At 47.6% G+C, this 23,768-nt stretch overlaps 1 protein-coding gene across 2 annotated transcripts in view; it reads left to right on the top strand.

Moving 5' to 3' along the window:
• The first annotated feature begins 1,653 nt into the window (after positions 1-1,653).
• Positions 1,654-23,768, top strand: part of NSUN3 (NOP2/Sun RNA methyltransferase 3) — an 85,061-nt gene continuing 62,946 nt past the window's right edge. Inside the window, exons 1-2 of one of the 2 annotated variants that reach the window (XM_073584419.1) lie at positions 1,654-2,184; positions 4,801-4,870. The gene's annotated coding sequence lies outside the window, so the exon portion shown is untranslated. The remainder of the gene's footprint in view (positions 2,185-4,800; positions 4,871-23,768) is intronic. The other variant, XM_073584418.1, reaches the window with a different exon arrangement.

Here is a 23,768-nt window from a genome sequence, read left to right as displayed (position 1 = left end):
GGGTGTTGCAGGTCTGGGTCCGGTGCCTCCCATCTTCTTGTGACGCCGACCTCCTGTTGCTTCAGCGCTCCCCGACCAAGCGCTCCTGCGCAGGCGTACTTAGGAAAGTACTGCAGTGCGCAGGCGGCGAGAAAGGTCAGAAAGGCCCAGCACTGCGACACCCATCGGACAAGACATCCCCCTCCCCCTGGTTAGTATAATAAAACTTATTTTTCTTATCTTTGAGGTCAGACCAGCATTATAGAATGCTGTACATAGGCCCTGAAAGGCGGTGGCTGTATCTTAGATCGGCGAAAACTGCTGACAGGTTCCCTTTAAAGGCCCCGTCACACTAAGCGATATCGCTGGCAATATCGCTATAACGTCACTGGTTTTGTGACGCAGCAGCGATATCGCTATGTGTGATACTTACCTCCGACCGGCTCCCCCGCTGGTTATCGCTGATCACGCGAGAACGTCCTGGGCCGTTTCTCGTCATCAGCTTCCTGTGGCGCTGACGAGCGACGCGTGGAGCCGGGCGGGAGGAAGTCAGGATCACCTCGTCTGACAGGTAAGTAGCGAACCCCGACTGCTGCTATGTCGCTGGTGAGATCTGCCTGTGTGGCAGCTCACTAGCGATGCACCAGCGATCCATATCGTTGTCAGGATCGCTGGTGCATCGCTAAGTGGTCGCTAGTGAGCTGCCACACAGGCAGATCTCACCAGCTACATAGCAGCGGTCGGGGGTCGCTACTTACCTGTCAGAAGAGGCGATCCTGACGTCCTACCGCTCACGTCCACGCGTCGCTTGTCGGCGCCACAGGAAGCTGACGACGAGAAACGGCCCAGGACGTTCTCGAGCAATCAGCGATAATCAACGGGGGAGCGGGTCGGAGGTATCACAAATAGCGATATCGCTGCTGCGTCTCAGTGACATTACAGCGATATTGCTAGCGATATCGCTTAGTGTGACGGGGCCTTAAGTCTAGATGTGTGTGAATGAGCTGCAAAAGGAAACAAAAAATGTCATTTTGGAAGAAAACGGATGGCTAATTAACAGATCTGTTTTTCATAGACTTCAATGTTAAAAACAAACAAACTGATCCAGCAGAGAGAAGTTTTTTGAAAACGGGCAAAAAAAAGTCGTGTCTGCACAACATTTTTGCCAACGGATTGCTGCTGCATCTGTTCCAACAGATCATTACTGGATATGTGAACACAGCCCAAGAATTAAATGGCTGACCTGAACAAACAAATCAGCGTTGGCTGATTGGCAGCACAATCACCTTGGTTGATGATCCAGAATGATAACTCCCATCTACACTCATTTATCGGCCTGTGTGTACCGCCTTTACATGGTGAAGATGATGCCGATGGGGTTTGGGGAACTGGTTGTGGCAAATCAAATTTACCCATTGAAGTAAAAGAGCCATGAAAAACCATTTGTCTCCAGCTTTTGTGAATAGGATTTTATAAATCCGCTGAAGTCCAGTAGTAGAACTGAATAGGGGGAGCAGGGAAGATATAAGCAACAGTCGGGTGAATATCAGATATATGGGCTAGAGAAAAACTAAGCACATAATTCACATGATGGACAACAACAGAAACCCCACAAAGTGCTCAGTGATGTCTATAAACTGCTATATGCTGCAAGAAGCATGACTGTGCCTAGAGTAACCAGGGCTCAAATGGAAGGACAGCAGCCCTGGGTATTAATAATGGAGCGGGAAATAATTCCCTCCAGGATGACGCCTTGCCCTTATTTCCTAGGTGTGCACACTGTGTGAGGGCACAGGCGCTATTCTTCATGGACCACACGTGGACACTCTTGGTTGTGGCAGGAGGCTGTGGTCACGGACCTAGTGGCGGCTCATTGTTCTTTTTTTTTTTTATCTGTTTCTTAATCTACCGGTCCAGCGCCGCGCTGGTCACACACAGGCACGGGAGACCCGTCTGAGTGGAGAGTGACATAGAAACCAAAACACAAGGACGATTAGAAGCAGCAAACAATTGAACTACAGATCCCACAATGCGCCTCTTCCGGAAGTGACGTATACGTTGCAAGCAGTCACATGACCTCTAGTTCGCTGCTCGCTTGTTTTATGTGACCCTTTCGGTTCCGTTATGTCTTCGCTTTAGTTCCTACACGTGGGCGCGGATCGGAGCTGATTGCGCCCTGTCGGTGGTTAGATCGCAGCATGTGAGGTGAGGAATGGCGTAATACTCGGCTTGGTCCTTGCGGTTGAGAATATTCTGCTCGAACAGATCGGGGTGACGCGGGCTGGTCATTGTTGTGTGTAATGGGCACAAGCAAGGGAAAGTGACCGATCTCATACATAACCACGCCCACATGCAGGAACCACGCCCACAATGAATAGGTCCCTCCCCCACTAATTTTAGTGCTGGATAGTCTCCTGGAAATCTCAGGATGGAGACTTGGAAATGACATCTTCCAAACAGCTGGATTTATTCAGTGTCCAATATGAGCGGCAGCCGCAGAAATCCCGGCACTCACAGCCCTGGCTGCTATCAGTGATCGTCTGAGGAATGTTCGCCGCTAGAGTTGAGCGATACCGTCCGATACTTCAAAGTATCGTATCGGATGGTATCGGCCGATCTTTAAAAAAAGTATCGGTATCGCCGATTCCGATACCGGAAGTCCCATTCAAGTCTATGGGACTTCCGGTATCGGAATAAGAAAAACCCTTTCCTGCCCTTGTACAGCCTCTCTGGGGTCTGTACGGGCCTTTCGGGGGGCTGTGCCGGCCTGCCGGTGGTCTGTGCAGGCTGCGGGGGTCTGTGCAGGCTGCGGGGGTCTGTGCAGGCATCGTCCGATGGGACTACAAGTCCCATCGGGCGATGCCTGCTACCATGACAGTGATTGACACATTAGCCAATGATGGGACAGTAGTAGTCCCATCATCCGGCTAATGTGTTAAATGTAAAAAAAAAAAAAAAAAAAAAAATTACATGCTACATACATACAACATGCATACTACATACATGCTACATTCATACTACATGCTACATTCATACTACATATATACTACATACATACTACATACATACATGGGAAATTCCCACACAGCAATGGCATAAAGTGAGACTAGGGACTTTTTTTTTTTTAAGTGGCGGAGGAATACAGTGCGGAAGGATACCTACCTTCCGTCATTGGATTCCTGCAGCCCGTAGAGAACGGCAGCATCAGCTGATGCTGCAGTTCTCTACCCAAGATCGTCGTGGGACACACTCGTGGACTGCTTCGGATCGTGGGTGAGTATTTTTGTGGTTTGTTATGTTAATATTTATTCCGGAAAAGACAATGGCTTCGGGGAACAATGTGACAAGTATTGGTAAGTATGTTACTCTATGTTATATGTACTGTATGTCTATGTATGTATTGTATGAATGTATTGTATGTAGTATGTATGTAGTATATATGTGGTATGTATGTAGCATGTAGTATGTATGTAGTATGTATGTAGCATGCATGTAGTATGTATGTAGCATGCATGTAGTATGTATGTAGCATGCATGTAGTATGTATGTAGTATGTAGCATGTATGTAGTATGTATGTAGTATGCAGTATGTATGTAGCATGTATGTAGTATGTATGTAGTATATATGTAGTATGTATGTAGTATATATGTAGTATGTATGTAGTATATATGTAGTATGTATGTAGCATGTAGTATGTATGTAGCATGCATGTAGTATGTATGTAGCATGTAGTATGTATGTAGCATGTAGTATGTATGTAGCATGTATGTAGTATGTTTGTAGTATATATGTAGTATGTATGTAGCATGCATGTAGTATGTATGTAGTATATATGTAGTATGTATGTAGCATGTAGTATGTATGTAGCATGCATGTAGTATGTATGTAGTATATTTTTTTTTTTTTTTTTTTTTAACATTTAACACATTAGCCGGATGATGGGACTACTACTGTCCCATCATTGGCTAATGTGTCAATCACTGTCATGGTAGCAGGCATCGCCAGATGGGACTTGTAGTCCCATCGGACGATGCTTGCACAGACCCCCGGACATCAGCACAGCCCCCCGGCAGGCCGGTACAGACCCCCACAGGGTGCACAGACCACCGGCAGGCCGGCACAGCCCCCCGGCAGGCCGGCACAGACCCCCACAGGGTGCACAGACCACCGGCAGGCCGGCACAGCCCCCCGGCAGGCCGGTACAGACCCCCACAGGGTGCACAGACCACCGGCAGGCCGGCACAGCCCCCCGGCAGGCCGGTACAGACCCCGGGCAGTCCACACAGCCCCCCGGGCAGTCCACACAGCCCCCCGGCAGGCCGGCACAGCCCCCGGGCAGGCCGGCAGAGACCCCCGGAAGGCCCGAAATGACGGCGCATCATGATGCGCACACACCGCGCATCATGATGACGTCAGTCTGTCAATCAACTTTGAACTTCCGATTCCGATGCCGAATTCCGATATTGAAAAAATATCGGAAGTCGGTATCGGAATTCCGATACAGCAAGTATCGGCCGATACCCGATACTTGCGGTATCGGAATGCTCAACACTATTCGCCGCACTTGGCATAAAAATCATCAAAATCCGCTGCAGGCAGCTCCCTGTGCAATTGACGAGCCAGGAGGTCCCAGATGAGCTTGATCTTCCTCCATCTGAACGTTCCTCCTAATCGCGCTCAAGTTCTTGTATCTCCATCTGTTCAGTTAGAAATCCCATTAATTATGAAGAACGAAACCCTTCCGAAGTACAAAATCCACACATGGAACCAAGCACCTGACTTCCCCATCAGTGACCTTACCGTAGCTTTTTTTCTTTCAGAAATCGGTTTTATATTGGTTTTCCAAGGCTCCTACATCGTATTTCCCATTGGCTGCTGGAAAGTCTTCAGGTATCGGGTACCCTGAGGGAGGCTGAATGGCCACTATTGCCGTGACCGTGGGTCGTGTGGTCAAAGATGGCTCTGTGCAGAGTAATGCAGCTCAGCTGCAATAAGCAACTCGCTACAAATCAGAACCAGTTGGATTTTTTTTTTTAGTACCCGAATGGTCACAGTGTGACCCTGTAGTCACTTGCATTGCACAATCACAGCCAAGGCCGCAGTGTAACCCCAGCCCAATACAGCAGAGATGGCATGCGGCAGACTGGACCCCATTTCTTTTTCCCATTGCTAAATTCTTCGGTAAATCTCACACCCGGTTCTGGGTGGTCTCACCTGGTTCCCTTATTTGCAGCTCAAAAATAATGTTGCCAGTTTATTATATACACTACTCGAAAAAATAAAGGGAGCACTAAAATACCACATCCTAGATATCTCTGAATGAAATATTCCAGTTTAAAATTTTTATTCATTGCATAGTGGAATGTGTTCAGAACAATAAAACAACAATTATCAATGTAAATCAAAAAGAATATAGCATGGAGGTCTGGATTTGGAATGATGCTCAAAATCAAGGTGGAAAATCTAATTACAGGCTGATCCAAATTAAGTGGAAATACCTCATGACAAGGAAAAGATGCTCAGTATTGTGTGTGGCTTCCACGTGCCTGTATGACCTCCCTACAAACGAGGCTGAAGTTGGTTTCTTATTCGTCCAGTTTCTTATTCGGGGCTGAAGTTGGTTTTTTATTCGGCAATTTTTTCTTCTCCTGTTTTTACAGATTTAACAACAAAAAAAAGCAACACAATAATAAAAAAAACAATGCACTGAGGTGCCCTGATGTGAATACACTTAAAATCAGTGTCAAAAGTTATAAAACTGGCACAAAAATGGGCATCAAAGTGGGCACCAAATGGCATTAATGAAATGGTTAAATGACTTTGGGCCACTGAAATCACACTAAGAACACACAGACAGTGATGCCCCACATCAAACCCAGGTCCCTCTACCCTGGCCCAAATGGGTTATTGGCACCAGAACTGGCATCAAAGTGGGCACACAGTCTAATTTCACAGGTTTGAATAAGTGATGTTTTTAAGGGGTTAAATGACTTTGGGCGACTGATGTCACACTATAAATACAAAGATAGTGATGCCCTGCATCAAAACCAGGTCCCTCCAGCCTGGCCCAATTGGGTTATTGGCACCAGAACTGGCATCAAAGTGGGCACACAGTCAATTTTCACAGATTTGAATAAGTAACTGATGTTTTTAAGGGGTTAAATGACTTTGAGCCACTGATGTCACACCAAGAAAACACAGATAGTGATCCCCTGCATCAAACCCAGGTCCCTCTAGCCTGGCCCAAATGAGTTATTGTCACCAGAACTGGCATCAAAGTGGGCACACCTTCCAAGAACTGCGGGGATTTATGTATATCCCACTTTCTCAGTTCCACTTTGGAACTCGCAGCTCTCCGGCGCCCTCCCTTACCCTCAGGTCAGTCAGGGAACTGCACCTAGGATAATTAGTCGCCGGACGGGCTGCTTGTTGTGCATGGGCTGCTATACTACTGCAGTAAGGGAATTATCAATGCTGTGGCTGCAGCCCCTCATTCAGCATGTAAGACACGTCTGTACTGCCAGCTAGCCAGCCGTGCACACCACGCTGCCACCAGCCACGCTTTACTTAATCAAAGAGTAAATTAAGAGGGTCCGCGGTAAACCCCTGAAATTAGTAGCAATTATCTAAAAAAGGCGCATAATTCGTTTCTTAGAGCATGGAGTCAAACTGATAATTTTACGATTTAATCCCCAAAGTTGGGCAGTGATTACAAATACAAGTTGTAATAAATTGAGACATTACATATGTACAAATACAAATATAAAACAAAGTGGATGAAAGAACAGAAAGTAACACTCACATGTGCGTAGTTGGTATTAGACCATGTGGCTGGGGGAGGGGCGCTTAACCAAACGTCCCCACTCATCGACACGTCTCTCTGGCAGGAGGACTCCAGCTGAACTGCCTGGAATTTGGTAGGGAATACCTATAGCCTAGGATCTGTGACCTCACGAAATGGGCGTTCTGGAGAGGTCCAACCTCCCTCTCTCCAAATTATGATTTGGCTACAAAACTTAGAATAACTATATCTAAACGAGAAAAGCCCGTACCAACACACACAGGGCATCATTGTTTGTGATTTACCGAATAGAATCCGAAGACACCAAGCATGCCATAATTAAGACCCTCTTTTTGGGAGCAATCCATATCTCAGTTTCTGGAAGTCCGAGAATCGTGAAACTTCGGGGTTTAGAAAGCTGGCTTCATTGCCTAAACAGTGATATGATTATTATATCTCGACGGTGTATGGTTTTTGCGGTACAGTCTCTTTAATATCACCCATAGTTTCATTCAGCCACAGATCTGAGAACAAAGGAAATGCTTTCCCTTAACTAATTAGCATTCCCTTCTGTGGAGAGGGGCCAAATGTTATAGAGGAAGTGTCCTATTACCAGTGCGGGCACAAAGCTGATAAGGAGAGGGGGGATGCTGCTGTGTGACAAGGCGATTTTCTGGAAAGAATTGAGGATTCTAGAAAGTTCTACCTTACAGACATTTTACATTACACCCAAAGTCATTTAACCCCTTAAAAACATCAGTTACTTATTCAAACCTGTTAAAATCGAATGGGTGCACACTTTGATGCCAGTTCTGGTGCCAATAACCCATTTGGGCCAGGCTGGAGGAACCTGAGTTTGATGCAGGGGATCACTATCTGTGTATTCATAGTGTGACATGAGCGGCCCAAAGTCATTTAACCCCTTAAACATCAGTTACTTATTCAAACCTGTTAAAATCGAATGTGTGCACACTTTGATGTCAGTTCTGGTGCCAATAACCCATTTGGGCCAGGCTGGAGGGAGTTGGAATTGATGCAGGGCATCACTGTCTCTGTATTCTTAGTGTGACATGAGTGGCCCAAAGTCATTTAACCCCTTAAAAACATCAGTTACTTATTCAAACCTGTGATAATTGGCTGTTTTCCCACTTTGATGCCAGTTCTGGTGCCAATAACTCATTTGGGCCAGGCTGGAGGAACCTGGGTTTGATGCAGGGGATAACTCTCTGTGTATTCATAGTGTGACATCAGTGGTCCAAAGTCATTTAACCCCTTAAAAACATCAGTTACTTATTCAAACCTGTGAAAATCGAATGTGTGCACACTTTGATGCCAGTTCTGGTGCCAATAACCTATGTGGGCCAGGCTGGAGTGACCTGGGTTTGATGCGGGGCATCACTATCTGTGTATTCTTAGTGTGACATGAGTGGCCCAAAGTCATTTAACCCCTTAAAAACATCAGTTACATATTCAAATCTGTGAAAATTGTCTGTGTGCCCACTTTGATGCCAATTCTGATGCCCAGAACCCATTTGGGCCAGGCTAGAGGGACATCAGTGTGAAATCAGTGGCCCAAAGTCATTTAACCCCTTAAAAACATCAGTTACTTATTCAAACCTGTGAAAATCGAATGTGTGCACACTTTGATGCCAGTTCTGATGCCCAGAACCCATTTGAGCCAGGCTGGAGGGACCTGGGTTTGATGCAGGGCATCACTATCTGTGTGTTCTTAGTGTGACATCAGTGGCCCAAAGTCATTTAACCTCTTAAAAACATCATTTACTTATTCAAATCTGTGAAAATTTTCTGTGTGCCCATTTTGACGCCAATTCTGATGCCCAGAACCCATTTGGGCCAGGCTGGAGGGACCTGGGTTTGATGCAGGGCATCACTATCTGTGTGTTCTTAGTGTGACATCAGTGGCCCAAAGTCATTTAACCCCTTAAAAACATCAGTTACTTATTCAGATATGTGAAAATTGGCTGTGTGCCCACTTTGATGCCAATTCTGATGCCCAGAACCCATTTCGGCCAGGCTGGAGTGACCTGGGTTTGATGCAAGGGATCACTATTTGAGTATTCATAGTGTGACATCAGTGGCCTAAAGTCATTTAACCCCTTAAAACATCAGTTACTTATTCAAACATGTGAAAATTGGCTGTGAGACCACTTTGATGCCAATTCTGGTGCCAATAACCCATTTGGGCCAGGCTGAAGGGACCTGGGTTTGATGCAGGGCATCACTATATGTGTGTTCTTATATATCAGTGGCCCAAAGTCATTTAACTCCTTAAAAATATCAGTTACTTATTCAAAACTGTGAAAATTGGCTCTGTGCCCACTTTGATGCCAGTTCTGGTGCCAATAACCCATTTGGGCCAGGCTGAAGGAACCTGGGTTTGATGCGGGGCATCACTTTCTGTGTGTTCTTAGTGTGATTTCAGTGGCCCAAAGTCATTTAACCCTTTCATTAATGCCCTTTGGTGCCCACTTTGATGACCATTTTTGTGCCAGTTTTATAATTTTTGACGCTGATTTTAAGTGGATTCACATCAGGGCACCTCACTGCATTGTTTTTTATTATTATGTTGCTTATTTTTTGTTGTTAAACCTGTAAAAACAAGAAAAGAAAAAATTGCCGAATAAGAAACTGACTAATTAGAAACCAACTTCAGCCCCGAATAAGAAACTGGACGAATCGGATTCAGGTCTGGAGAACGGGTGGGCCAGTCCATAGCTTCAATGCCTTCATCTTGCAGGAACTGCTGACACTCCAGCCACATGAGGTCTGGCATTATCCTGCATTAGGAGGAACCCAGGGCCAACTGCACCAGCATATAGTCTCACAAGGGGTCTAAGGATCTCATCTCGGTACCTAAAGGCAGAAGGAAAAACACTGTGAGCACAACTTAAGCAATGGTGCTAAAGGTTAGGTTCCCAAACCAAGTAGCTATAAGTTATAGACCTAGCACTCAACTTTAGGATATTCAGAAGAATATTTATTGTAGTACGTAAAAAAACGTTTTGGTCAAATTTTGACCTTCTTCAGTTATGTACCAAATACGTGGTAATAGGTATTAAACCATGCGTTGGATACTGTGTCTGGAGCAGAGGCGTAGCTAGGGTTTCGGTTCAGGGGGGCGGCGAAACTTCTGAGTGGGCCCCTAACTAGGTAACTTTGATTACAACTCGGTGACGCATCCTAATAGTGGATGTAGGAGATGACTGCGCTGTTACTGAAAATAATCCCTATATAAAGACCAACATGGATATTACCGCAATATGGTCAGTGGTAAATACCAGTCCTACAGAACGTATGTGATTACTGCACAGGTATAGTTGGTGTCTTACCACTGACGGTCTTTCTGATGGAATCGGTCACTTTTCACGTCTTTTCCATCTGGCCCAAACCGACATGACAACACCTCCAGCCAGGGCTCGGCTACAACGACACGTTTCACTTCTCATATTCCAGCCCCATCACCATGTATCCCCAACCTGCACAAATCCATCATCCTGCTGATACCCCAATGCTGAGCCGCTGCTGCCGTATGTGTCCCTATTACTGCACCTGATACCCCAATGCTGAGCCACTGCTGCTGCCGTATGTGTCCCTATTACTGCACCTGATACCCCAATACTGAGCCTCTGCTGCCATATGTGTCCTTATTACTGCACCTGATACCCCAATACTGAGCCGCTGCTGCCGTATGTGTCCCTATTACTGCACCTGATACCCCAATACTAAGCCTCTGCTGCCGTATGTGTCCTTATTACTGCACCTGATACCCCAATACTGAGCCGCTGCTGCCGTATGTGTCCCTATTACTGCACCTGATACCCCAATGCTGAGCCGCTGCTGCCGTATATACCCCTATTACTGCACTTGATACCCCAACACTGAGCTTCTGCTGCCGTATGTGTCCCTATTACTGCAGCTGATACCCCAATGCTGAGCCACTGCTGCCGTATGTGTCCCTATTACTGCACCTGATACCCCCTATACACACATGGCTCTGCTGCGTACACGCTGTACACATGCGGCTCTGCTCCACACCCCCTATACACACATGGCTCTGCTCCGTACACGCTGTACACATGCGGCTCCGCTCCGTACACCTTGTACACACCTAGCTCCGCTCTGTACACCTTGCACACACGGCTCCACTCCGTACACGCCGCACACACACGGCTCTGCTCTGTACACCCCGTACACACACGGCTCTGCTCTGTACACCTCGTACACACTTGGCTCCGCTCCGTGCACAAACAGCTCTGCTCACCCCATACACACACGGCTCCGCTCCTCTGTACACATCATACATGCATATCTCTGCTCTGTACACCTTCTACATATACGGCTCCGCTCTGTACACCTCATACACACACAGCTCTGCTACATCCACCCTGTAAACCAATCCTGACCCCACACAGAAACTTACTTCACCTCATCCAGCACCATGACAACCAGCACAGCAGAGCCCTGTGCTGAAGCCCCTGATCATGTGACCCCCTGACTCCGCCCCTCCTGTGACCTCATCACAGGTCCTGTGCACACAGAAAAGCTCACAACGACGTTGCTGGCTGTGAGGTGGGGGGCTCACTGCTGGCATCGGGGGCCCCCCACCGCCTTCTCAGGGGCCCATAGCGGCTGGGCGGCAGAGTAGGGAGATCGATTCTCCCTGCTCTGCCGCAGAATGCAACTGTATGGGCGCACTGTGCACGCTGATACAGTTACAGTAGTGTAGCTCAGTGGGCCCCTCAGAGCTCGGGGCGCGGAACGACCGCCACCACTGCCCCCACCGGTAGCTACGCTACTGGTCTGGAGGCACGTCCTGCCCCATCTACTGGCTGACACAAGGCTGTGCGACGGACCTCCCCAGTAAATAGCATACGTGCATATGTTGCCTCATCTACTGGTCTCTATAAGCTTACTACAACAGGCAGTGGGATGGACCACCCCAATTAAGAGCACATGAATCTTCACAATAGGTTTATTACCTATTACCACGTATTTGGTACAGTACGTAACTGAAGATGGTACCTAATGGCAGTCAGGCTACCTCTGGCGAGCACAAGAAGGGCTGTGCGGCCCTCTAAAGAAATGCCACCCCACATCATTACTGACCCACTGCCAAACTGGCCATGCTGAAGGATCTTGCAGGCAGCAGATCGCTCTCCACGGAGTCTCCAGACTCTGTCACGTCTGTAACATGCTCAGTGTGAACCTGCTTTCATCTGTGAAGAGCACAGGGCGCCAGTGGCGAATTTGCCAATCCTGTTGTTCTGTGGCAAATGCCAAGTGTCCTGCACAGTGTTGGACTATGAGCACAACCCCCATCTGTGGACGTCGGGCCCTCGGACCATCCTCATGGAGTCGGCTTCTAACCATTTGTGCAGACACATGTACATTTGTGGCCTGCTGGAGGTCATTTTGCAGGGCTCTGCCAGTGCTCCTCCTGTTCCTCCTTGCACAAAGCCAGAGGTAGTGGTCCTGCTGCTGAGTTGTTGCCCTCCTACCGCCCCCTCCACGTCTCCTGGTGTATTGGCCTGTCTCCTGGTAGCGCCTCCAGCCTCTGGACACTACGCTGACAGACGCCGCAAACCTTCTTTCCACAGCTCGCATTGATGTGTCATCCTGGGTGAGCTGCACTACCTGAGCCACTTGTGTGAATTGCAGAGTCCATCTCATGCTACCACGAGTGTGAAAGCACAACCCACATAAGTGGCCAAAACATCTGCCAGAAAGCATTGGTACTGAGATGTGGTCTGTGGTCCCCACCTGCAGAACCACTCCTTTATTGAGTGTGTCTTGATAAGTGCCAATAATTTCCATCTCTTGTCCATTCCATTTGCACAACAGCTTGTGATTGACAATCAGTGTTGCTTCCTAAGTGTACAGTTTGATTTCACAGTAGTTTGATTTACTTGGAGTTATATTCTGTTGTTTAAGTGTTCCCTTTATTTTTTTTTTTTTTAAACCAATATTTCTTTATTAAGGATTTTTTGCCAGGTACAAGGAAACAAATATAAAAGTTGAAAAAGCAACAGGTAACATCAAACATTGAAATCTTGATTTAGAGAAGTTACAAAGATAACTCTAGTCAGATATTTTCAACAACAATGAAAACAATCAAGATCCTAAACAGATTTAAAGAAGGGAGGGGGACAGGAAGGTAGGAAGGAGGGGAAATTAGGGGAGGTAGGGTAGAGACAAGCTTGGTTTGACCTTACACTGGACAACTTTCGCGATGCAGGGGCCCACAAGACAGAATACAGGTTGTGTGAGTAGTTAATTTAGTGCAACCCAATTGAACCCCGAGGATACCCATGGGTCCCACCAGTTCAAAATTACATTTCTCTTGGCGAATGTATGTGCTAAGGTCAGTTCATGCTGAAAGTGAAGATTTATTCTGGCCAGTAGTTCCTGTTCGTAGGGAACAGAGGATGATTTCCAGTGCTTAGCTATGCAGAGCCGAGCAGCAATTAGAACATTGCACGCAATAGGTCTCAGAGAGATCGGAATTGACCCCAAATTTATGCCCAGAAGAGCCATGGGCCCCGAGAGTTCAAGTGGAATTTGAAGTACAGATTTAAGGATGGACTCTGTAGTGGCCCAAAACCTTTTTAGTTTGGGACAGAACCACCAGACGTGCTCAATTGAGCCCGTCTGCTGACATCCCTTCCAGCACAAAGGAGAGGACTGTTGCGAGAATTTGGATAAACGTAAAGGGGACAGATACCAGTTTAATTGTAATTTTTTTGATTGTTCCAGGTGATTGATGCATGCTGAGAATTTAGAGGAGTGAGTAGCTGCCTCCTGCCATTCCTCCAGGGATGAGGAGAATGAAAGTCGACTTTCCCAAATTTTCATATATGGGAGTTTTGCATTGTCTGTAGGGGTAATGAGGGACTTGTATAATATTGAAACACCGTGGCGATCCGGGTGATCAGGTTTAAAATACCGTTGGGGCGGGTTCTCAAGTGGCGAGAGAGACCAGGCTGGGAGTTTGCATTTGGAAAGGAGGTGGCGGATTTGGAGATATTGATAAAAGCATGAGTGGGGCAGGGAAAAGGATGTGGAAATAGACATGAATTGTTTTAATCCAGAGATGTCAAAAAGGTTGTTTAGGGTATGTATACCTGCAATTCGCCACTTCCCCAAAGATAGGTTTGGAACCAAATGTTCTAGAGCCGGCAGGGATACATTTCTGTGCAGGGACGGAAAGTGTTTTGGTCCCAAGGCTGACCAAAGTTTTAAAAGGGACGACATTGTGTTCAGTATGCGGGGAGAGGTGTATTTTTGTAAAAGATTAATTTCGAGGAGTAGTTTGGTGGATCTGGATGGGGAGAAAAAAGATTCTATTTGCATCCAGAGATGAGAAGTGTCGTCTGCCCACCACAATTTGGCTGCTTCCAGTATGGCAGCTTGGTGATATGCTCGCACATCGGGAACTCCCAGCCCTCCCTTCGTGTAAGGAAGAACCATTATTTTGGAGGAGATTCGGTGAGGCTTGGAACCCCAAATGAATTTGCCTAAAAGATGTTGTAGTTGTGAAAGAATAGCACTAGGGAACTGAAGGGGAAGGCAGCGAAAGAGATAGACTAGTTTGGGGAGTATTAGCATTTTAACCAGTTGTATCCTAGCGATCCATGATAATATGCCCAGAGAGAGTTTATCTAGTTCTCTGCGAATGTCCTGAAGAATTAGGTCGCAGTTCATCTTAACTATTCGGTGGAGCTGAGTGATGAAAATCCCTAAATATGTGAAGCCATCTAGGGACCACGTAAAAGGATACAATTTTTTCAGATGTTCTTGGGAGATTTTGGGAATATATAGGGGGAAAATTGTAGATTTGGAGAGGTTCAATTTATAATAGGAGACAGCAGAGAAATCTGATAATAAACTTATAATTTCTGGAATTGAAGAGTCTATTTGTGTGCATGAGAAGATAATGTCATCTGCATACAGCCCAATTTTATGCTCCAAGGGGCCAACTTGAACTCCGTGGATGCATGGATTATTTTTTACCAAAGTAGCCAAAGGCTCCATTGCAATGGCAAAAATTATAGGAGATAGGGGGCAGCCCTGGCGCACACCATTGGTTATGTTGAATTTTTGAGATACAAAGCCAGATGCTCGTACTGCAGCTGACGGGGATGAGTATAAAGCCATGATGGCATTTTTAATTGGACCAGTGAATCCGAATTTGGAGAGGGTTCCGTCTATATATCCCCAGTGCACCCTGTCAAACGCTTTTTCAGCGTCCAGGGACAACAGCGCACTGGGGATTTTTCCCCGTTCTAGAATGTTGAGTAAATTTATTATTCGTCTCGTGCCATCCCTGGCTTGCCTTCCAGGTACAAAGCCCACTTGATCAGCCCCAACTATGGAGGGGAGTACCTCCATTAGTCTGGTCGCCCACACTTTGGCATATAATTTTATGTCACAATTTAGTAATGCGATGGGGCGAAAATTGTTTGGGGAGGTTGGTGATTTCCCGGGTTTGGGCAGGGTGGCAATGATGGCTTCTAATCCTTCTTGTTTAACCTCGCCCCTGGACTGCCAGAATGAAAAAAGTCTGTAAAGGTACGGGGTGAGGATTGTATGGAATTGGGTATAATATTGAAATGGGAGTCCATCTGGACCCGGGGTGGAGTGTTTTTTAGAGGAGAGTATGGCTCGTGTGATTTCTTCCTGAGTGAGGGGACTATTTAGAAAGGTTAGTTGTGATGCAGAAAGAGAGGGGAGAGATATTTTGTCAAGGAAAGCCCTAATGGAGTGGGGAGAAGGCTGGGGTTCCTCAGGGTTGTCGCATAAATTGTAAAGAGACTCATAGTATTGTTTGAATTCATCCGCAATGTCTATTGGGTTACGGATAAGGGAATTGTCAGGTTTAATGAGATGAGAGATCTTGGCCTGACCCTCTTTCTTTTTGACTCTCCGCGCCAATAGTGCCCCGGCTCTATCACCCATGCCGTAAAACTTCGCCCCCAGTTTTTTCAACGCGTGTTCAGTTTTTTGAAGTAGCAGTGAGCGGAGTTGACATCTGGCCTTAGTTAGTTTGGTTAACAGGGAAGGGGTCGGGGTGCTCTTATGTAAGGCTTCAAGAGTTTGAATTTCCAGAGTGGCCGATTGCAAAGCTGCTGTATATAATTTTTTAGCCAGGGAAGCAAGTTTGATAAATGTCCCCCTAATGACCGCCTTGTGTGAAAACCATAGAGTATCATCAGAGACATCCCCAGTGTCGTTAATTTGAAAAAATTCAGAAAGTTGTTCTGTCACAGTGGCTGCATAATTGGGGTTGGTGAGCAGGTATTCGTTAAGCCTCCATTTTGCGGGGGGTCTGATGGCTTCAGCATCTGCCAGTTGTAGAGTGGTCGGAGCATGATCAGACCAAGATATGTTCCCAATTGTGGCACCCATGCAACGAGGTAGTAGGGAATTATCTACTAAGATATAATCTATTCTGCTGTAAGTGTGAAATCGTGGTGAAAAGTAGGTATAGTCCCTTTCTCCACAATGTAAATATCTCCAAATGTCATGGTAATTATTTTCAGAGATTAGGGAGGCCAATTCGCCCCTGGAAATGGAGGTGTTTGAACAATCCAGATGCTTCTGCATGGGGGCGTTAAAATCACCACAGATTAATTTAGAGCCCCTGGCCACCGAATGCAGAATATTCAGAAATTTCCGAACGAATCTGGATTGACCCCTGTTGGGAACATACACCGAGGCCAATGTGTAGGGTCTGTTGTTGATTGAACAATTTAGAATGATGTAGCGCCCCTCCGGGTCCCGGAGGATGTCACCCAGCAGAAAGGCCACAGTATTTTTAATGAAGATGCCTACTCCGGCCTTTTTTGAGGGGCCATTAGCAAAGAACTGATGTGGGTAATTCCCAGAGTGCATTCTGTAATTGTCTTTTAGTAAAAGATGCGTCTCCTGTATGCATACTACATCACTATTAGATTTGATAAGTTGGCGCCACGTCAAGGCGCGTTTACAAGGTGAGTTAAGCCCATTAACATTAATAGAGAAAATAGAGACGCTCATGATGACTCAAAAGAGATACCAAGAGATTAATATAAACACCAAATGTAAAGACCTTAATTAGAGAGTTGACTAATTAGGTAGCAATGTATTCGGGGAAAGGTGGGGTAAGAAGTAGGGTCTGAGGAGGGAGGAAAGGGGAGAACTAATTATTCAAAAGATAAACCAAAACAAATATTTCTCTTGACAAATAAAACTTCAGGTGAGTACGTCACACCGGAAAAGAGCGAATAATGATCACTCACAGGCGAAATTTCCGCCGGCTCAAAGATAGGAGACAGTCAGAAAAGCATAGAATAGTAGAAGAAGGGTACAGCAAAAGAAGGTGAAAGGTAGAATTAGTATAGAGAGAAGAATCGTGGAAGAAAAGGGTAGAAAAGAATGCGAGAAACCGAACCCACATAGAGTCCATGTAGATCTTCAGGCTGTCGACCATTCCGGATCGATATGGCGACCTTGGACGGCTGAAGGATGAGACAGATGTGTCTGTGCATTTTTTGGCAGATGCAGACCCCACTGGATGAGGAGCTTCTCCGCTTGTGCTGGGATGAGACAGACATGAGAGGTGTTGTCTTTGCGAACAATTAGCTTGGTGGGAAATCCCCAAACGTATTGGATTTGCTGATCACGGAGAGTAGATGTGAAGGGTTGAAATTCCCTTCTCAAAGCTAGGGTTCCCGGAGAGAGGTCTGCATAGACCTTCAGGTGAGCAAAATTTTGTGGCAGAGAGGGATTCCCCCGAAGGCGAAATAAAAAGTCATCTTTGAGTTCGTAGAAATGAATTCGGGCGAGTACGTCTCGTGGGAGGTTCGAATTAATGGAAGGAGGTTTAGGGACACGATGAATGCGGTCTATGATCATATCCTTTCTCTCAACTTCTGGCATAGCGGCTTTAATAAAATCTTGAAGGAAGGATCGAAGGTCTTTAGGTTGGATCGCTTCATCTATCCCCCTGATGCGGATATTGTTTCGTCGCGATCTGTCTTCCAAATCCAGAGTTTTGGTCTGCACTTTCTCTAATGTAGCTTGTAGAGACTCATGCGCATCTAATAAGTCGTTATGTGATTTAATTAGGTCTACCAGCTTGTTCTCTATTTTATCTGTGCGACCTCCTAGTTCAGCTACCTCTCCCCTCAGATCAGCCACCATAACCCTCATATCTTCCTGCAGGGAGACTCTGAGGGAGGAGAGCAGCTTCTTCATGCTGCTGTGAGTTAGCGGGGTGTCATCCCTGTCTGCGCTTTTAGTATCCAAGGACGCACAGGAACCTCTGCGGGACGAGCGAGACGAACGGGGCGATGATGGAGCCATTTTAGATGATTCCGAGGTTGAATGGTTTGATAAAAAAAAGTCAGTGACTCGTTTTGGTTGTCCTCGTTTACTGGACTTGGCCTTCCCCATCCGATGGTCAATGAGTGAAGCAATGAGTCACGCGAGTGTGGAGGTGCTGGTAGCCGTGGGATCTTTGTTCTAGCCGGGTTGGAACAGTGGGAACGGGGGCCCTCGCTTTATACAGGCGACATTGTATTCTGAGAGGTCACATGCTCAGAAAGTTACATTCCCAAATTACAGATGAGCAGGGGGCTCTTTTCAGAATAACTTCCTGCTTACTTGATTACTCCTTTTGACCTTGTCACACACCAGTGACTTATTAGGGCTGTTACTGCGAATTATATAGTCCACAGGAGAAGCGAAGGGAAGGTGCACAGCCCCTGATTCCTCTTCTGTGCAAATACCGACACGCAAAGTCTATTAGAATAATTATGGGAGCTCAGCCCCTCTCCCCTCACTGCTCTGTTTATGTAACAGTGAGGGATGGCTGACACAGGGCACCAAGGCTGTAGCTGGCCGCTTACTTGCAGGTTACTATGTATTCCCAGGCACTTCTATTGCAGTGCTTGATGCAAGGGGAAGAGAAGAGGCGAGCCGCAACTATATTTATTAATATGAGAGCGACCGAGGCCGCCGGGGCGACGGCGCAGACAACGCCAGCAGCACCTGCCTGTCTGTGTTTGGTACGCCGCTTCTCCGGCTGCGGGGCCTCTGCCGGCGACACTGCCAGTAGCCCCAACGTGATCCGCTGTGCCCCTAACCCGCTCCCCGCCGCGACCGCAGCGGCCACGGCTGTCGTTCAAACTGTACAGCGGCTGTTATCACGGGCGGCGCTCTGCTCCGGGTGAGTGCTTGGGGAGGGGAGGGAATGTGCGGCGTGTGTCGGGGATGCTACTCACAGGCTCCCAGGGTCCAGCTGTTAGTGGTGATGGGTCGTGTTTGAAGGATCCTTCTTGCTCGCGGCGCTGGGACCCTGCGGTGTGGAAAGGGGGCAAACCGTGGCCGTTATTGATTGCAGGCCTGCCTCCTGGAGCTGGAGAATGCCTCCGCGTGCCGAGCTGTCTCTTCTACCGGATGATGGGTCGGGGGTCCTCCGTTGTCTTGTGCTGAGGCGTGGGTGACTTAGGCCTAAGTCCCCAGGGTATTGGAGCGTTTTGGCTGAAGGGAGCAGGCTTCTTGGATGCTGTATAAATTTAGCAGTCAGGCTTCAAGGCCTCACATAAGATGTAGGCCTCAGATGATATCTCGGCACTGGGTGGGTCAAAACTCCTGGTTTTGGACTCTAAATGCTCCAGACCATGTCAGATATAGTTATCCGATGGATGTACGTCAGGATGACTTGAATTAGTCGAGATGTTAGTTGGATTAGTGGAATCCTCACAGGAGCTCCCTCTTCCTGTGTCTCACATGGATGAGCTCCAGGCCACGCCCCCCCTGATCCCCTGTTCCCTTTATTTTTTGAGCAGTGTGTGTATGTGTGTGTGTGTGTGTGTGTGTGTATATATATATATATACATACTGTGTGTGTGTGTGTATATATATATATATATGTGTATATATATATATACACTCACTGGCCACTTTATTAGGTACACCATGCTAGTAAGGGGTTGGACCCCCTTTTGCCTTCAGAACTGCCTCAATTCTTCGTGGCAGAGATTCAACAAGGTGCTGGAAGCATTCCTCAGAGATTTTGGACCATATTGACATGATGGCATCACACAGTTGGCGCAGATTTGTCGGCTGCACATCCCTGATGCGAATCTCCCGTTCCACCACATCCCAAAGATGCTCTATTGGATTGAGATCTGGTGACTGAGGAGGCCATTTGAGTACAGTGAACTCATTGTCATGTTCAAGAAACCAATCTGAGATGATTCGAGCTTTATGACATGGCGCATTATCCTGCTGAAAGTAGCCATCAGATGTTGGGTACATTGTGGTCATAAAGGGATGGACATGGTCAGCAACAATACTCAGGTAGGCTGTGGCGTTGCAACGATGCTCAGTTGGTACCAAGGGGCCCAAAGAGTGCCCAGAAAAAATTCCCCACACCATGACACCACCACCACCAGCCTGAACCGTTGATACAAGGCAGGATGGATCCATGCTTTCATGTTGTTTACGCCAAATTCTGACCCTACCATCCGAATGTCGCAGCAGAAATCGAGACTCATCAGACCAGGCAACGTTTTTCCAATCTTCTACTGTCCAATTTCGATGAGCTTGTGCAAATTGTAGCCTCAGTTTCCTGTTCTTAGCTGAGAGGAGTGGTACCCAGTGTGGTCTTCTGCTGCTGTAGCCCATCTGCCTCAAAGTTCGACGCACTGTGCGTTCAGAGATGCTCTTCTGCCTACCTTGGTTGTAACGGGTGGCAATTTGAGTCACTGTTGCCTTTCTATCAGCTCGAACCAGTATGCCCATTCTCCTCTGACCTCTGGCATCAACAAGGCATTTCCGGCCACAGAACTGCCGCTCACTGGATTTTTTTTCTTTTTCGGACCATTCTCTGTAAACCCTAGAGATGGTTGTGCGTGAAAATCCCAGTAGATCAGCAGTTTCTGAAATACTCAGACCAGCCCTTCTGGCACCAACAATCATGCCACGTTCAAAGGCACTCAAATCACCTTTCTTCCCCATACTGATGCTCGGTTTGAACTGCAGGAGATTGTCTTGACCATGTCTACATGCCTAAATGCACTGAGTTGCCGCCATGTGATTGGCTGATTAGAAATTAAGTCTTAACACACAGTTGGACAGGTGTACCTAATAAAGTGGCCAGTGAGTGTATATACACATATATATGGCCAGTGTGATGTGAAGATATCAGACCACCGAGGCCTCTGCTCTGGAAACACCTGCAGCAAAGCGACGTGGATGTGAGCTAAGCCCTGTGTTCTGGGGATAGGGACTGTGTGGCCGCCGTTGTCTATGGGCTTCTTTTTTGGTACTAGCAATACTACAATACTAGTAAATCTGGGCAGGTCATAATCCAATAATATCCAGAGATAGCAAAGTGGAGAGCCAAAGGCTAATCAAGTAGGAGATGCCAGGTCATTGTGGTTTCACTGTAATGCAAGTCAGAAAGCACAGTGTGCCGTCACTGCCTTGTGAAGTATCTGCAGCCAGTAGTGGAGGCTGACGAATCCTTATTGCCACATGCAACCCACAATTATGGAAATTCCCTGTTGGCAGAGATTTCACCATTACTCAGGTGGGTTGATGAGTAAGGCCGGGGTCACACTGGCGAGGAATACGGCCGAGTGAGAGGCGCTAAAAGCACGCATTAGACACGGACCAATGATTCTCTATGGGGTCCCTCGCACCAGCCGTATATTTCTCATCCGCATTCTAGGCTCCGTGCCAATCACAGCATGCTGCGATTATCAGCGTACTACGGCTGTAGTACGCCAATGCAAGTCTATGGGTGCGCAAAAAATACGGACCACACACGGACCACACATGTGACTTGCGAGAAATACGCACCAGGTGTCTTTTAGCAAAGCCGGCAATTCAGTGCGCTATACAGTAAACGCACACTGACAGGTTTAATAAAGAAACGAAACAATAGATATAGACACATAGAATACATATATATATATATATACACTATATATATATATATATATATATATATATATATATGCATTCTATGTGTCTATATCTATTCTTTGGTTTCTGTTAGAAACCCTGTCATAGGGCTCCATTATATGTCCATTTTGCAAGTAGGCGAGAAAATCTCACCATACGGATGTCATACGGATTACATACGGATGCACACATGCACAAAATACGCGACCACACCTTGATTACGGATCACATACGGAGCCCTATTTAGGGGTCATTCATCCGTATTTCGCCTGTAAAATACTGACCGTATTTTGCGCAGGTTAGTGTGACCCCGGCCTAAGGAAAATACTTCACCTCCTTAAGACTTTCCCCAGGAGCTGTGTGTGTGTGTGTAGTGTCCCCAGGAGCTGTGTGTGTAGTGTCCCCAGGAGTTGTGTGTGTGTGTGTTGTGTCCCCAGGAGCTGTGTGTGTGTAGTGTCCCCAGGAGCTGTGTGTGTGTAGTGTCCCCAGGAGCTGTGTGTGTGTAGTGTCCCCAGGAGCTGTGTGTGTGTAGTGTCCCCAGGAGCTGTGTGTGTGTAGTGTCCCCAGGAGTTGTGTGTGTGTGTTGTGTCCCCAGGAGCTGTGTGTGTGTGTTGTGTCCGCAGGAGCTGTGTGTGTGTGTTGTGTCCCCAGGAGCTGTGTGTGTGTGTGTTGTGTCCCCAGGAGCTGTGTGTGTGTATTGTCCCCAGGAGCTGTGTGTGTGTGTTGTGTCCCCAGGAGCTGTGTGTGTGTGTTGTGTCCCCAGGAGCTGTGTGTGTGTGTTGTGTCCCCAGGAGCTGTGTGTGTGTAGTGTCCCCAGGAGTTGTGTGTGTGTGTGTTGTGTCCCCAGGAGCTGTGTGTGTGTGTTGTGTCCCCAGGAGCTGTGTGTGTGTGTTGTGTCCGCAGGAGCTGTGTGTGTGTGTTGTGTCCCCAGGAGCTGTGTGTGTGTGTTGTGTCCCCAGGAGCTGTGTGTGTGTATTGTCCCCAGGAGCTGTGTGTGTGTGTTGTGTCCCCAGGAGCTGTGTGTGTGTGTTGTGTCTCCAGGAGCTGTGTGTGTGTGTAGTGTCCCCAGGAGCTGTGTGTGTGTAGTGTCCCCAAGAGCTGTGTGTGTGTGTAGTGTCCCCAGGAGCTGTGTGTGTGTGTAGTGTCCCCAGGAGCTGTGTGTGTGGTGTCCCCAGGAGTTGTGTGTGTGTGTGTGTGTGTGTGTAGTGTCCCCAGGAGCTGTGTGTGTGTGTAGTGTCCCCAGGAGCTGTGTGTGTGTGTAGTGTCCCCAGGAGCTGTGTGTGTGTGTAGTGTCCCCAGGAGCTGTGTGTGTAGTGTGCCCAGGAGCTGTGTGTGTAGTGTCCCCAGGAGCTGTGTGTGTGCAGTGTCCGCAAGAGCTGTGTGTGTGTAGTGTCCCCAGGAGCTGTGTGTGTGTGTAGTGTCCCCAGGAGCTGTGTGTGTAGTGTCCCCAGGAGCTGTGTGTGTGGTGTCCCCTGGAGCTGTGCGCGTGTGTGGTGTCCCCAGGAGCTGTGCGTGTGTGTGGTGTCCCCAGGAGCTGTGTGTGTGTGTAGTGTCCCCAGGAGCTGTGTGTGTAGTGTCCCCAGGAGCTGTGTGTGTAGTGTCCCCAGGAGCTGTGTGTGTAGTGTCCCCAGGAGCTGTGTGAGTGTGTGTGTGCGGTGTCCCCAGGAGCTGTGTGTGTGTGCGGTGTCCCCAGGAGCTGTGTGTGTGTGTGGTGTCCCCAGGAGCTGTGTGTGTGTAGTGTCCCCAGGAGCTGTGTGTGTGTAGTGTCACCAGGAGCTGTGTGTGTGTGTAGTGTCCCCAGGAGCTGTGTGTGTGTGTGTGTAGTGTCCCCAGGAGCTGTGTGTGGTGTCCCCAGGAGTTGTGTGTGTGTGTAGTGTCCCCAGGAGCTGTGTGTGTGTGTAGTGTCCCCAGGAGCTGTGTGTGTGTGTGTGTGTAGTGTCCCCAGGAGCTGTGTGTGTGGTGTCCCCAGGAGCTGTGTGTGTGGTGTCCCCAGGAGCTGTGCGCGTGTGTGGTGTCCCCAGGAGCTGTGTG

The sequence above is a fragment of the Dendrobates tinctorius genome, unplaced genomic scaffold (genome assembly GCF_039654945.1).
Source record: "Dendrobates tinctorius isolate UK_male_01 unplaced genomic scaffold, ASM3965494v1 ptg000084l, whole genome shotgun sequence".
Lineage (NCBI taxonomy): Eukaryota > Metazoa > Chordata > Amphibia > Anura > Dendrobatidae > Dendrobates > Dendrobates tinctorius.
This window is presented reverse-complemented; position numbering and strand designations above follow the sequence as displayed.